The sequence below is a fragment of the Leuresthes tenuis genome, unplaced genomic scaffold (assembly GCF_036924035.1).
Source record: "Leuresthes tenuis unplaced genomic scaffold, fLeuTen1.0.hap1 SCAF_9, whole genome shotgun sequence".
In the NCBI taxonomy this organism is placed as follows: domain Eukaryota; kingdom Metazoa; phylum Chordata; class Actinopteri; order Atheriniformes; family Atherinopsidae; genus Leuresthes; species Leuresthes tenuis.
The window spans coordinates 10,424,012-10,440,056 of NW_027325363.1; the positions used below are offsets into that span (position 1 = coordinate 10,424,012).

At 37.5% G+C, this 16,045-nt stretch overlaps 1 protein-coding gene across 2 annotated transcripts in view; it reads left to right on the forward strand.

Annotated features, from left to right (window-relative positions):
- Window positions 1-16,045, forward strand: part of lrfn1 (leucine rich repeat and fibronectin type III domain containing 1) — a 116,032-nt gene that overhangs the window by 17,752 nt on the left and 82,235 nt on the right. Inside the window, exon 2 of one of the 2 annotated variants that reach the window (XM_072392250.1) lies at window positions 2,525-2,600. The exons of the other annotated variant lie outside the window; for it this stretch is intronic. The gene's annotated coding sequence lies outside the window, so the exon portion shown is untranslated. The remainder of the gene's footprint in view (window positions 1-2,524; window positions 2,601-16,045) is intronic. 2 annotated transcript variants of the gene reach the window in all.

Consider the following 16,045-nt stretch of genomic DNA (forward strand, 5'->3'; position numbering starts at 1 on the left):
AATATACAGCAAATGACAAGACTCCAGGTGAAATATATTCTGTAACAGCGAGGTCCTATTACAGGAGATTTACCTTGACACATAAGACACATAGAGTACCTCTGTAGTAATTGCAGTCACCTTAGCTATAGTAGTTCAGCTTTTAAAATAATTTCAATTATTTGGGTGCAAAATTAAAGGTATGTAACCTTTCAATTTTTAGTTGCCTTACTTCTTTGTCATGTTATTCCAGTAGTGATAGAATGTGTGTACCGTGCTTTACACTGATTTAATTAGATATTTAATACAAGTAAAATGTTGTTTCTCTCCTGTAACTTTGCATTTCAAAAGAACATCCTTTAAAGCAGCAGTTGCAATTGAAGGACTGTGAATAGCGTTTGGTTTATCTTCATTTGAGGCTGAGCTGTAACTTTGTGTTAGTCATATTTTGAACCTAAACTGTTAGCTCAAATACAGCCAACAGATTGATAACCGTTTTCCTGTAAAAACTTTTAAGTACTAAAAGTAAAGTGAGAATGCTTGCAAAAATGAAAAGCACCAATTCTAAGTTGCCAGGCTTGCTTACAGTCTTCCAAAGTTTCTGACAGGCTTTGCGAGGCACCGTGGAGAGCTTGTCACAGTTTTGGATTTGGACTGTTACTTCTACCTCTCGTAATCTCATACTGGCTTCCAGATGTTGGGAACGGGACTCTGTGTGGCCCATGACATCTGCTGAAGGACTCTTTTTCTTCTTGTTTCTGAAGATGGTTTCTCATGACTCTGGATGTATGTGTTGGGTTTTTTTCCTCCTTCTGTTTACATATAGAGTAGATCAGATAAAATCGTATTATGCCTGCAAATCTCAACATCCTGAATGTTATTTTTGTTCTCAGCCATTTAAAAGTAAAGTAAAGGCCCTACAATATATGCTCACTGTGATATTACATTTTCTTGACCTTTACCTGTGGACATGTACGTGCACAACCAACAATGTAACCTAGAAGGAAAGCTGGTCTCATCTCATTCAAAGTTGTTAATAGTCTGAAAATTATATGAAAGTTTTAATTTTATGTTGGAACTTTTTCTTTCTGGTGTGAGCTGTACATCATTTATGTTAGTTCATGCATTATTACCTCCACTTGCTTTCAGGAGTAAATATATGCTTTCAAATTATGTGTGCTCTGCTCTGATACATAGCCATGCTGCGTGGAAAGGTGATGTTGATTTTTCTCTTCAGTGTTTGCATACCATTTGCATTTAATTTATCTTGTACTGTAGCATCATATTTTAGTTTTACATCTACTCTATCAAACAGATTTTTGTTTCTATTTGATGTAGTCATAGTTTGTATAAAAAAATACCTAATTTACCATTTGCCATTTTTGGCTTGCCATTCTGATTGAGTCTGAATATTTCAAAGATGTCATTATTTGGTCTTGTCTTTGTTCGTAACTCTCTGTTAAACATGTTGGATCAAACTGCTGTAGAATCTTACTTGACAATTATGTTTGCTTTATGCAACAGTGATCCTCAAAGGGGCTCAAATTGTCGTTCATAAATGAGTTTTTAGGTAATATGCTAATAAGCAAGATGAAGTTATAAAAGCTATCAGTGTGTCAGGTGATGAAGTGCCTCAGTAAGCATATTGTTTATGTGGGGAAATCAATGTGGATGTACCAGCAGGGAAGGAAAAAAAATAAGCAGGACTGGGAATGTAAATCTAATGAGGTATCTCTGCTGATGGTATGCCATTATAATAGTGCTTTTATTGAACTCAGCTGCAACTATATTTCAGAAAATTTTCACAGCTTTGATCATCATATGAACAAGAGAAAAAATGTCAATGGAATGTTTTTACCCTTCATTGTGCACTACTAATTTACAGAAGTGATATTTACATATTTGCATTTGCCTGCTTATTAAATAGTGATAATCAGAAAATAAAATCTTACAGAAAATCTCTCTACCATGATTTCTACAGTGTTACCATTTCTGGTGACCATGAGCAATATGACTGAAAAGCACAGTGGCAAAGACTTTTGACTCCGAACTAAATTAAAGTCACAAAGGCCCATATAAAAGCCATTAAGATGAATAACATTTAGCAGTATGAGTCAGCTTTTAAATCTTTGGAGACAAAGGCTTGTCTTTGGAAAGATTAAAGAAATTCCAACCCCAGCTGACTAAAATATCATAGCTGCAACAATTAGAGCTCACCAAGCCAAGCTAGAGGCAAAGACCTGTGTTTGACAAAGGGGTGATGTAGAAGGTAGTTACAGTTAATAAAGCAGGAATATGCCAAATCTCCCTGCTTGGATTATGAAGCAGGTAATTAAACACTTTCCATATGCTAAATTGAAAAATTCATGATTTTAGGGACTCATCCTTGGTTGTATTCCCAGAGTTGGAGGTTGTCTATGAATAATTAGCTCAGTTTGAGCTGACTGGTTAAGAAGCTTACAAGTGCTATGAGCTAAAGTATAAGCCGGCTTAGCGAGGTAAGTCATGTACACCGACTATTGACCACACGTTCTTGTATTTTCAGAATCTTATGGTGGTTTGCTGGAGTCTGATCATCGGATTAAGGGTTTTCTGAACCTGAAATCATGAAGAAGGAAAAGGTACCTGTGGAAATGCTCTTGCACATAAAGAACTCACTCACCCCCTTCCTGTTGTTAGGACTCTATTTGCACGTCCCGTAAATGTTTGAAACGGTAGTGAAATGGATATTGTTTCAAACTGCCATATACAGGTTACACTCACAGCCTTCACTGAATGAAGCCTTTTTGATTCTGTTTCCTTTCATTTGGACTTTATCGCTTAAGAGAAACTAATAAGCCAGTGACCCTCTGTCAGCTTGTCCAAGCTGTGATGGCAGTGTGAGTCAAATGTATAATGGCCTTGTAGCTGCTTTTACCTTTTAAAGATTTCCAGATTTTCCGAGCCATTACCTTTGAGAGATGAGCACAAGCAAAGAGTGAAATTTCCTGTATGAGTGTTGTGTTCTACACAAGCATCGACTCACACAGAAGGGGAGCTTGTTTTTGTCAGTAAATCAACATGGGCTGTGAGTCTTGTGGCTTCACACACGAGGAATCAGTGGCAGGTTCCATCCCTCAAGGCTTGCCTTTGTCCTCTGTATAGAGGTCTGTTTCCAGTGGTGATCAAGACTGTCACATACTTAGTTTTTCCAAACTAAGTAAAACACCTGCAATATGGTATATTACACTTTTTCAGATGATTACAATGGTAATTTGTCGATAACCATCATCTATTTCACAAAATAAAAATGTTAAGCCTTTCTATCCCTAGGAAACAGTGAATTAAGACTTCACCACCATTAGAACAAATGGTGCATGTCACTGCAGTCATGTAGTGTCCAGCTAAGTGCCAATAAATTTACTTTTTTATAATTCAGGCAGAGATTTTGCCAGCCACAATTACGCCATATGGACTTTTTTAGAATTACAATAAAGCTCCATCTGTCTGACCATTTTGAGAGTACAGTACGGAAAAAAGAAAGAAAACATTCAAATGTCTTCTTTTAATTACAGGACTGGAGAAGCTATGAGGAAGATATAAAATGGTATGTCTCAGATACCTCACAGAGGAAGATAATTTATCTCCTCTGTGTTAGTCCTCAAAGAAGGCATTCAGGTATTCATTAAACACAGAGGGTTCTAATATTTTGACTTACTGTGCATCTTTATCAGCACCTAAATATAACATACATGAGTATTTTCATGTTGTCTCTGGCCCAGATACAGTACCCTCTTTGTTAGGTTTTCAAAAAGTATTTGCGTATTGTTTAATAATGGATGTTTAACTTGCTTGCTATCTGTTTAAACTTTGCTGAGATGTGCAAATGCCCTCCAGCAAATGAGTCTACAGCTGGTTAATGCACTTCTTCTTCTTGTGCTGCACTCTATACAGTATTTACTGACATTGCTCTGTAGGCTAGACTTTCTCTTAGATCACACTCAGGCTAAAACACAATGCTATGTTTTCAGCACATTGTGTCACCAACTGTTGGAGATGCACCTAAAGGAGTATTGATGCAGATGATATTATTGGCAGACCCTTTCCTGCTTTTATGGAGAGGAGTCACATATATATCCTTTCAGAAACATATCCTATACATAGACTCCCAGAGAGGACAAAGAAAGGGTTTTAGATGGAATCTGAAATCTTGAAAAGTGAAGATGTTTTTTAAATACACAGTAATATGAGAAATCCAACACAACACAATGTTCCAAAATGATTAAAAAAACAGGAAGTCATTGATGTATTAAGAATATTTTTCTCCAATTATCATAAACATTTTGTCGAGATGGCATACATGTTCTTGAAGCAAAACATAGTTTTCTTTACTTGCCTGATGCAGACACATTTCTATTGACTACATTGTCAAGTTTCACATATTTCCTGGATCCTTTTGCAGCAGAATGGCACGAAAGGATCAAATGAGCACAGGGAAAATTTAACTCTGATTGTCTCGGTTAATTTAAACCCACCATATTTGAAATGTGGAGATGGGAGAAAGCACATTTTTAAACCCAGTGTTGCAGTTCACTGCTCTACAGCTTGCCCTAGCCATGGGCATAAAGTCATACCGTATCCATTATTAATCATGTGCTTCTCAAGGACGACATTTCTTCAAATTAGTATGCAGAGAGCACAAAAGTTACTTACGAGCAGTGACTTCAAATTTAAGTATTAAAAACAGAATTCTGGCCTCCTCTAATGTATTCCGAATCTTTCAACTGCACAGAATGGCCACAGGGACTTTGCTGAAAATTTCAGGCTTTTCTCTGTATGAAAGGAAATTGTCTGTGCATGACAGACAAGGATTTTGTAACATTGATGTTTTCATCTTCATCTTCTTGTCTTGTTTTTTTGAGTGAATAATTAACTATAAAGAAAGGAGACTCACTGAAATACTTTCTTAAACTCAATATATATATCAATATATAAGCAAGGTTATTGTAATCTTTGCTAACAGAGGAAATCCACAATTCTTTAAAGTATACACTATAATGAAAAAGGAGCTCAGTGTTATTAGGGGTATATGAAATACAAGGAATGCTTTGAATCATCAACTGGCAGTAGAATCTCACCTTAAACCCATCTATGTAGCTTTTGTGGAGCTTGTGATTATATCTCACAACCTACATCAGCAGGAGTTTGTATAGTTACAGATTTGTAGATGTTCTGATTTTCTTTCATGACTTGATCAGCTCCTCAGACCTCAGGCTATTTTTTAAAATTCTTGCTGGAGGAAAACATCCGCAAATTCAGACAAGTGACATCTCCACCACTCTAAAGCTGAAATGAACAGCCTTGGGCTCAATGGATAACGGACATTTGGGGGGATTTTGACACATGGAAAGTCTCCTTATCTCCATCACCAGGCTAGTGATATTTGAAAATATTCCAGCAGAAGCTGACATTTTTACATCTGCATAATGAAATATGTAAATTATAAGCTAAACCTTTGGTTGAACATGTTCTAGAAATTCTTAACTGAAACTTCACTGATGTAAAAATGAAGCACAACAAATGCTTCATTTATTTATGTTACAGTAGCCCAAGTCTTTCCTGAATGTGCCATGTTTCCCAACCTTTAAAAATGATTGCAGCAACTGATACAGGCTGGTCTTAGTACAGACTCAGCTGAGCTACAGACTCACAGCGTAAAAAAAGTTTAGTCTTCTTATCCTACACTAAAACACTATCTGAAATAAGCTGAAACTCTAAAGTATTTTTCGTTTGTGTGTCATTACAGTACAGTGAGCTGATAAAGAAGACTAAAGGTCTTTAGTAACTTGACAGGTGTTTCTTTATCCGTCAGTTGTCAGATTATGTACACACAATGTCGTTGCTACAGTGGAAGTTGCAGTCATGACCTGTTATAGATGTGTAAGTAAGATCAGAGTGAAAGTGCTGGTTAATGAAGGTTGAGTTGGAAGTCAGGTGTGATCAAACATATGGCTATTGAGTAAATGGTACCAGAAGTAGGGAGGCTAATGAGGTCATTACCCTTTCATGTCTTACAGCACACCCCTGACCGACATTCTCTTATTTTTTTTATTTGTAACTACCATCCATCCATTTTCTATATCAGCTTAATCTAATTCAGGGTCACTAAGGGTATGGAGCCTATCCCAGCTGCCATTGGCCATGAGACAGGATACTCCCTTGACTGGTTGCCAGTTCATGACAGGGCCAACACAGAGATAAACAAACATGAACACTCACTCCTAGGATACATTTTTATTCCTTACTCCCCATTTTATTTATTTATTAAAGATTTATTGATAGTGACAGATACAAAAATACATAGATAAGCTGGAAGCAGCTTTCCAATGCAAGTATCATAGTGTTTATAGCAGATGACATGCAGATGCACTTGTTCCTTTGAAGACTAACGGTTTGAAAGCCATACAAAAAATAAAATGATTTGAGACCATTTCAGCACAAAACAGCTCAAGTAGATCTGATCTGTCTTACGTTAGGTCTACAGATAGGTAGGTTTTAAACATTCAAATACAAACTTGATGTAACTGAAATCAATACAATGAGGGATTAGGTATCTATATGTTGAGTAAGAACCCACAATATTTTCCATGAAGGACACAAGTTGCTCTCGTTTTATAATGAAATGTTCTCATTTTGAGAACATTTTATTTCAAGAAAATAAATATTCTTTTAGCGGGTTCACATATGAAGTTTCAGTGAAAACCCCTTGTAAAAATACAGAGAGTTATCAAATTATCTTGTGAATGAATAAAGTCTAACTAAAGGTCTTCTTTCATGCAGTGAACTATGGCTGAAAGGCATGGCCTTGCCAGTGCACACTTACTGGCTGACATTCAGCTAATGAATCGTCATGCTGTTACATATTCATCACCCCGCTGTTTCTGAGAACAGGTTGGATTTGGTTATGGAGGGATTTGTCATTGCTGTTTATACAGTGTAACAGTGGGTAAACAACATGAGAAAATGGGAACTGGTCATGCGGTTGCTTTAAACTGCCCCACATCAACAGCAGAGTGACATTGCAGACTAGGCACGGAGTCATTTGTCGAGCAGACAGAAAGGGATTTGGTGGGTTAAAGGAAGTCAAAGTAGTCTAAAGTTCACTTTACTGTGGATCTCCACCTTCCTCAAAACCTATAGTGACACATAAAGGCACCAGTGGAGCTACACAAGAACACCACATAATGGTGAAAGCATCCTTTTCTCCAACCACATCTACTCTGGCCAAGCTGCAACTATGGCTTCAGAGAGTGAAATGGGACTCGAGTAGTTCTGTGACATCTCACCTGTAAAAACAGTAGACTCTGTTGACTAGCCTTCTTTTTGAGATTCATTCAGTTTTGGAAGAGAAAAGTCAGAAGTATACAGTAGATAATTATGTGTCATGACTCTAAATATAACCCCAGGAGCACTGTGTGGTAACTTGAGGAAATTACCATCTGTCACCTAATGTGTGTTTTTGTGTGTGTTTGAAAGACTCCTAAGGAATTGAAAAAACCCCAGTGCCAGCTCACTCAGGCTCACCTTCAACCACCGACTGAGAAGTCTTTTGAACTTGAGATTCCAAATTGATTTTCTTTAAGTTGCTTTAATGGGTTGGGGCTGCCATCTTTTTAAGACCACCTCAAACTCTCCATGACTCGTGCTCATTAGATTTGAATGTGAGTTGTGTGATTTAATCCAAGTAAAATCATCACAGCTTCCCTCAGTGGTTTTGTCGTGACACATCTCTCCCATCATAGTCTCTGGTGACACTGTCCTCATTGTTTCTCAAGTTCAATCATTTAACCACTAACAAAGTCACAGAGTAGATGTGATGTGTCACTAGCACTGGCGCTGCTCCGCTGATTTTGCAGATAACATTATGTGCTGTACAGGTAATCTGATCCCAAGAGGCAGATAGTTTCATAAGGGCCTTTAGTGCAAGACACTTAACCTATCTAGTTAATCACTCATGCTAATTATATCTGCTGTGAGTCCATATGCTGTACATAAGCAGCCAATAATGAACAGCTTTAATATAAACCACAGATTACTGTGTACTGTAACGTCACAGCAGGTCAGTTGTCAGATCAGGTATTTTGCTGTCAGCCAATGAGTTGCACATTCTGACCAATGACCCAAAAAAGTAATAAAAAAAATATATATATATATGTACTATGTATACACTGTGACTCAAACTTTGCAAACCCTTGCTGATAAAATAGTCTCTGATACACTTAAACACGAAAGATTTAGTGTTGCAGAAAGCACATAATCCAAATCCTGCCGATCTCTAATCCCTAATTTAAACAAGAAACAAAAAAGAAAGTACCTAAAAAGAACAGAATCGTTCAAGGTTAAAGTCACATGACATCTTTTACTTATGAAAACTTATGAAAAAACATTTTTTTAAATGGTTTAGAGAGAGAAAGACTTTTTTTTTAGATCCATGAAAACAAAGAATATGGCACTGCTAAATAGTGACTTTATAAATGTTGAATTTGTTAGGACATACAATAAAGCTTTCTAGGTATTTCCTCAGAACAATTGTCCATCCATACACTCATTTCCAATTCAGGGTCACAGGGGGGCTGGAGCCTATCCCAACTGCCATGGGGTGAGAGATCCTGGAGGGGTTGCCAGTCCATCACAGCGCCACAGAGATAAACAAACATGAACACTCACTCCTAGGATAAATTTTTAGTCCATACTCCTAATTTTATTTAGTTATCCATCCATCCATCCATCCATTTTCTATACCCGCTTAATCTGTTGGTCGGGTCGCGGGGGGGCTGGAGCCTATCTCAGCGGTCATCAGGCAATAGGCGGGGTACACCCTGGACAGGTTGCCAGTCCATCACAGGGCCACACAGAGACAAACGAGACAAACAACCACACACACGCTCACACTCACTCCTGCGAACAGTTTAGAGTCACAAATTAACCTAACATGCATGTTTTTGGATGGTAGGACAAAGCATTAGAATGCAACCAAAATGAGCACAATTAAGTATGCTTTTTTTTTTGTGTAAGTCAAAAGTTTACCTGGTCACATGATCATTTGGCAACTTTTTGCCCAGTTACTGCATCAAATAATGTAGTTGAAATTAGAAGGCTCCTTTTACCTTTATCACTACCTGTTTAATTCTCTGTGTGCTCTTTCCGGCTGCGCAGGATTGAAAGTTTGTAAAATACATGCTACTTGTGGAATGGTTAGTCCACAGTTGGGTGGGGATGATTTACATTCTACTGGATGTCTGTTATCATGCAGAAATTCATAAGCGTATTTCTATAATACAGTATATTGCCAAAAGTATTCTCTCACCTATCCAAATAATTTAATTCAGGTGTTCCAATCACTTTTATGGCCATATGTGTATCAATTCAAGCAGCTAGGCATGCAGACTACTTATACAAACATTTGTGAAAGTATGGGTCGCTCTCAGGAGCTCAGTGAATTCCAGTGTGGTACCGTGATCAGATGCCACCTGTGCAACAAGTCCAGTCGGGAAATTTCCTCGCTACTAAATAATCCGCAGTCAACTGTCAGTGGTATTATAACAAAGTGGAGGCGATTGGGAACGACAGTAACTCAGCCACGAAGTGGTAGGCCATGTAAAATGACAGAGCTGGATCAGCAGATGCTGAGGCGCATATAGTGCGCAGAGGATTGTCAACTTTCTGTAGTCAATCGCTACAGACCTCCAAACTTCATGTGGCCTTCAGATTAGCTCAAGAACAATGTGTAGAGAGCTTTGTGGAATGGGTTTCCATGGCCGAGCAGCTGCATCCAAGCCATACATCACCAAGTATAATGCAAAGTGTCGGATGCAGTGGTGTAAAGCATGCCACCACTGGACTCTGGAGCAGTGGAGATGCGTTCTCTGGAGTGACGAATCACGCTTCTCCATCTGGCAATCTGATGGACGACTCTGGGTTTGGTGGTTGCCAGGATAGTGGTACTTGTCTAACTACATTATGCCAAGTGTAAGTTTGGTGGAGGGGGGGATTATGGTGTGGGGTTGTTTTTCAGGAGCTGGGCTTGGCCCTTTACGATTGGTTTCTGTGCTTGTTGTGCTCAGATAGCATTCAACTGGTAGAAGTGATTTTTTTTAGGATTAAATTCACCAGTTGTGTAAGTACACTTATATCAATTTTTGTGTTGGCTTCTCCACACTGTCGTCACCCTCTAGTTATGACATATTCATGACTTGTGTGTTTTCCTTCATAACAATGACGCTTAGTGAGACAGCAGTTGTCTCATGCTATAGTACTCACACTTAGCCGAAGAATCCTGCAGTGTAATATGATGCTGTCAGGTCTTAAGTGCAGAAGACTGGCTCAGCCCCATCCTGCAGGATAGGCTTATACATGGATGCCAGCACCGTTCAAATTACCATTAAAGACACAAATAAGAGTGTGCCCTGCTGTTCAATACAAAAAAAAAATATTGAAAGTGAATTAGTCTAATTTGCCACTGCATTTGTTCAATTACAAGCTTGTTTGGCCTGATTTTTAAAGCTGCTTAATGTCTGCTTGGCTATTACAACAACAGAAGAATAGACTGTTTAAAAGTTCAGCAACCTGTGAGGAAAGCTGTTATATGTAAGGTATGTACGTACCTACTATAATTTCAGATGAATGATAATACGGTGGTGGGAAGCTAAAGGTTAGAGTACAAGGGGTTCAAATCCCTGCACAGTCTGTTCACATGTGGGGGAATGAGAAGAACTCTCTTTGGCCTCAGCAGTGTTGAGCAAGAATATCAGTGTCAAAGGGGCTTCTGTAAAGCTGTCCTATGTTTTGCCCTTCTTAAAGAGGGCAAGAGAAAATCGTTTATTTTATTTATTTAGAAATTAAATTAAATTGATTTACTTTTTGGTCAGTCAACATGAATTATTATCTGGCAATTAATTTGATGATAGTTAATCTTGTAAAACATTCAAGCAAAAGTAATGAATATAACCAAATTCCACCTTCTGCTTTCTCAATAACCAAATTAAAGGCAGTGACACTGCATTTCCTCTATATTATATAATGTATTATATTTGTAACATTCCTAGTTAGTAGCTTGATGACTCACTAATTGTTACCTCGTCTGGATGTTTTCAATGATATTTGCATCCTAAATATATTCATTTGTTTATTTTATGGCTTATTCCAGTTCAAGGTCGCTGGGGGGCTGGAACCTATCCCAGCTGTCATTGGGCAAGAGGCAGAGTACACCATGGACAGGTCACCAGTCCGTCACAGAGCACCGTAAATATAGTTATTTAAAATTTTATTTGAACTGAAATCTTGTGAGCATCTCCCCTCAAAAGTTAGCCACCAAGCAGCACTGATGATAAATAGATCCTCAAAAGGCTAATAAACTTCAAGGAGCACAAACTCAATACAGTATGTGTATAAAATAGATGCTTTACCAACTTGCTGTAATTCAGAATTCAACCATTTTTCGGAGTAATACCTCCTTGTTTCTTTTAAAGATTTATCATGTAAAATATATTCAGCAGACCCCCATTTGTCTTCTTGGATTGCCTTATTAGAATTTTGTTTTTATGCTGTTTGCTGACTGCAAAAGTTCCTTTTATATAGAGAGCCCCCCACCATAATTTTTCTGTACACGCAGAATAAAACACAAACACAAGCACAAAATTGGATTGTAGCGGCAGTAATTATTTGGAAATGTAAGGGTTTTACAGATCAATTGTGGCTTGTGGCTCTGCATGTAGATGGTGCTCACGGCTCTGCAGCTGTTCTTCTGTGTTATGTAGTTTCATAATGTATTGAGTTCTTCCTGTTCTGAAAAAATGAGTTGTGAGAGACTTCACATGTCCAAGGATCCTTCAAGCATGCTAGTTTATATGAAATGAAAAATTCCAGTGATATGAGAGATGACATTTTGTTGCTGATTGTTGTTAAATGTGATTTTTGTGGTAAAAGTAATACATTTTGTAGATGTCTTTGATGTTGTTGATGTCTTTGATGGCTTCTGCTATTGCTATACTACCGCTGTACATAATCGACACAGATTTTTGTCCAGTGTTCAGTTTTACTTCAGATCAAATCCAAATGATTTCCTAATGTAAGATTTGGTGGTGCATTGTAAACCTTGTCTGTTTGGGCAATTGGAAATGTTCGTTTTTAGCTCACAAGCAACAACTGGTGGGTTTATGGCACTTTGGCCACTGGAATCCAGTTGATAGGAGGACCGATACACTGTTAAGATTATACGGAGCCAGCAAACAGGTAGTGTAGTTATGATGAGGAAGACCTCTGACATTTTTTCACTGACGTTGATGCTTTGACTCTGTATAAAATCAGCAGCAAAACCTGGATTTTAATGGTTGAATTGTGCCATCAGCTGGTTTATTGCACATATATGATCCCGAGGTTTGTGTAGCAATGCAGTTTCATCTTTAATGTTCTCGGGTCCCTATTCATATTGATTAATCGTTACGCACCCTAGCAATTATCATGCCTGTTCGGTTGTGCTCCTTTTTGTTGTGGCTGTATTTATCTGACAGCTGCTACAGACAGAGAATTTCTTAAAAGATTATAAATGGACTAACTTAAAGACATTATTAAAAAGGATGTCAATGATATAGAGGCTTTATAGTATTCAGTAGAATTAAGCTTGGCTGCAGTATAATGGGTTGCCCATGACCTATTTTAACACTATAATAATGTCCCAGTGGAGTTAGAAGCACAGTATAAATGAGTTAACTTGGTGAGATGCCTGGACAGTATAGTGTCCTATAGTACAGGAACATGCAAATAAAAATATGTCATTAAAGACTATCCTTTCTGATTTTTGATCTGTGTCTCCTTAGAACTAAGGTATTCTCCTCAAAAAATGGTGTTACCTGTGTCTGAATTTAAAGAGTGGTAGACAGTCATTGAAACAAAGCCATTTGATGCAATGCAGCACCTTGCCTTATATAACTTTAAGAACAGCATTGCCACACCATTCCATGGGAAAAAAAAAAGGAAAAAATCTATGTCGCTATGTCCTTTATCTTCGGAAAGGTGCCAGCACAAGTAGGACTTTCAAATGTGATCACGCACTGTCTTGCTCAGTGTAGCTATGGCCAGCTTTACAGCTGTGTTCGATTTTGTTGTCAGCGTAAATCCACTCTCCCTGAAGCATCTTTGGCATCATCACTTGCTCACACGTGTATACGTCTATATTCTTTTCACACCCCTCCATCTCTCCTTTCTGTGTCATCTTGAATGCATTTATTTTTTGCTTATCTCTCATTCATTGTAAAGCTTTTTGTTGCTGCTTGTTATATTAACAATACTCCTAAGATTTTGACTGTATAAACTAAACATCAACCTCCTAATGTTTTTCTGGGTCAAGTGCAAAATGAAATACAGTGGGACTAGTCAGGGATGCACCAGCACTGGTTTCTATGGTAACTGCAGGGCTGTATTTAGTGCAGTTGTTTTACTGCGCCTGGCTCTCTGTTTTCAACCAGGCGAGGAGGGAAGAGTGAGGACCGTTCCCATGGGGGATAAGCTGAAAGTGGGGCAACATCTCCCATCACCGTCAAATGAAATCTCTCAACTTGAGGAGGGATCATGTCAGGGATGACATACCTTCTTTCACATTTGAAAGACGTAAAAGCCATCAGCTGTCTGTTGAAACACACTTTTGACCTTTCAAGTTAGCATCTTATTGTGGTCTGTCAAAAAAAGTGACTGAAAACTCTAAGGTTGTCAGAATGTGTACATATAAATGATTTTGGATAAGAACATGCTTAAATGAAGGCTATAGCTTTAAATTTACGGTGTTGTTTGTTTGCCATGAATCCAAAATGATGTAGAGGCTCCTTTAAAAACTTTGTTTTCTCTGGAAGTGCTACAGAACATTTTTGATGTTGAGTTGACTTTGTGTTCATTTGATGTATATGTGCATGATGCAAAGTCTCGCCAAGGGTTTCAAATTCTTTCCAATATTCAACAGGCCAATCACAAGAGGAGTTTTTGCAGAAAGAAACATTTAGGTCTTGATTTGTAAGTGCAGTACCAGAACATTTAGACAGTTCAGCAAATAGATTGCTGTTCTTACACACTTTAGAACATGAAATACAACACATATAGTCAGACACATTAAATATTTGACAACCTCAAAGCACTAACAGGAAGACTGCATTTCCCGTTATATATTATATAGACCTGCTGCTCATGAGAAATATGTGACTTGAAACAAAATTAGATTGTGTCAGAACACAAAAGCTCATTTTGCTGCTAAGTGACTTAGTGAAATCTGAATAATTTTAAAGCTGGTACATGCTGGGATGTAGTATTCAAATTAGCCTGGAGTGAAGGTATGACTAGGGAGGAATCCAGCTGTTTGAAATCTATTTAACTGTATTTCACTTTCTATATTTTGCATCTAGCACCCGATTTCATATTCAAAACTACAGCACGTAACTGTTATAGACACTTTGATGCTAACTTTTTGAACACATAATTTAATATTATATGAAAGAAACTTCTCTTTACTGTGCATTAAGGGCATTTTTAAAATGTATGTATTTTTAAGTGCAGCACCATAAAATCAATAAACAAACAAGATTCCAAAATCTGAAATGTTGTTTAAGTGATTTAAATTGTAGATATGAGAAGGGGAAATTAACCAAACAGTTTGATATCAGAATAGGAAACCATTCATATTTGTATTTTTTTCAGTTCATCAAGTTCAGAACAAATGAGCTGAATGTTTTATGACTCAAGTGAGGCAATGAGAACTGCCATTGCCTGAGTTGGACATGTCAAAGACAGGGCTTTTACTGCTGTACATGTTGCATGTAAATCTATATTCTCTACACTGACTTTTTGTTCCATATTTTAAGCTTCAACTAATATTTTACATGCAGGTTATCAGGATTTTTAAGACAGAAAGTACGGTCAATTAGTAGTTAGGTAATTCACTGTGAAAGATTATACAAAGTCCATGTAAATGTTATTTCTTTTTAAAATCTAAGTACGATGATGATGACAATATGACTTTCCTTCTGCATACATTGGCACATTGGGATCATCTTACCTTTATGTACAATAATCCTTATAGATCTCTTCATCTAAAGTCATGATACCATGCATGATACCTCCCTGTTCTCTGCTTTCTTCATTTGCTGAAGTAAGTAAATACTGTTTTAGAAAGCTTCCCATTGACAGCCTAACATTTCCAGCATTTAATTTATCAATATATTTGTTAGAGAGCAGTAGGAAGCCTTTATTGTGAGGCCACCTCAGAATAATGCCAGTGAGCTCTACTAATGCTTAGTGAGACAATTGTTTCACTAAGAAAGTAGGATGGATCAGACGATAGCAAGAACTGCGAGTATCTGAAGTGCTTCAATTAGGTTTTAGTGGCTGGGAGTAAAACTAAAACACTAAGCAGGAGTTTGGTTTGTGAGCTGAAAATTAAAAAAAAACATAGCCTTGTACAGGTGAAGTGATGAGATAAAACACTACAGATGCATGTGATACACAGTTGTGCACCAACCGCACGTAGTGCATCAGCTCTGTTTACTGCTGCTCGTAACTCAGGGCTGTTCATCTTATCTGCACCTGCACATAATACCAGTAATCTCACATGAAGAGCTGTGTGGAATATAAACAAATTAAGTAATTTTCTCTCAGAATTACTTTACTATTGGTATGAGTGAACCACCCTCTGCACAATGCCTGTGTTTATTGTGCACACTTTTACAGAAAATCGTGTTTCAAAATAGTGACTGAAGCCAAAGGATAGAGTGAAAAACAAAAAATATTGAAAAACGTTTGCCAACAATCAGGTTTTTCAAACAGGTGTATATAAACTTTTGTGAATATTTTATTCATTTTTATTTCTTTCAATGTGTCAACCAAATTTGAGACTGCCCTTTGAAATCAGATCACATATGCGAGCATCAACCAAGAAAAATAAATGATTATGGTGCAGAGGTCATGTCATATTGATATATAGCATGTAGAATGGTCATTTTAGGTTGTTTACAATTTCAGCATTCATATGGCAATAATTTAATGTAAC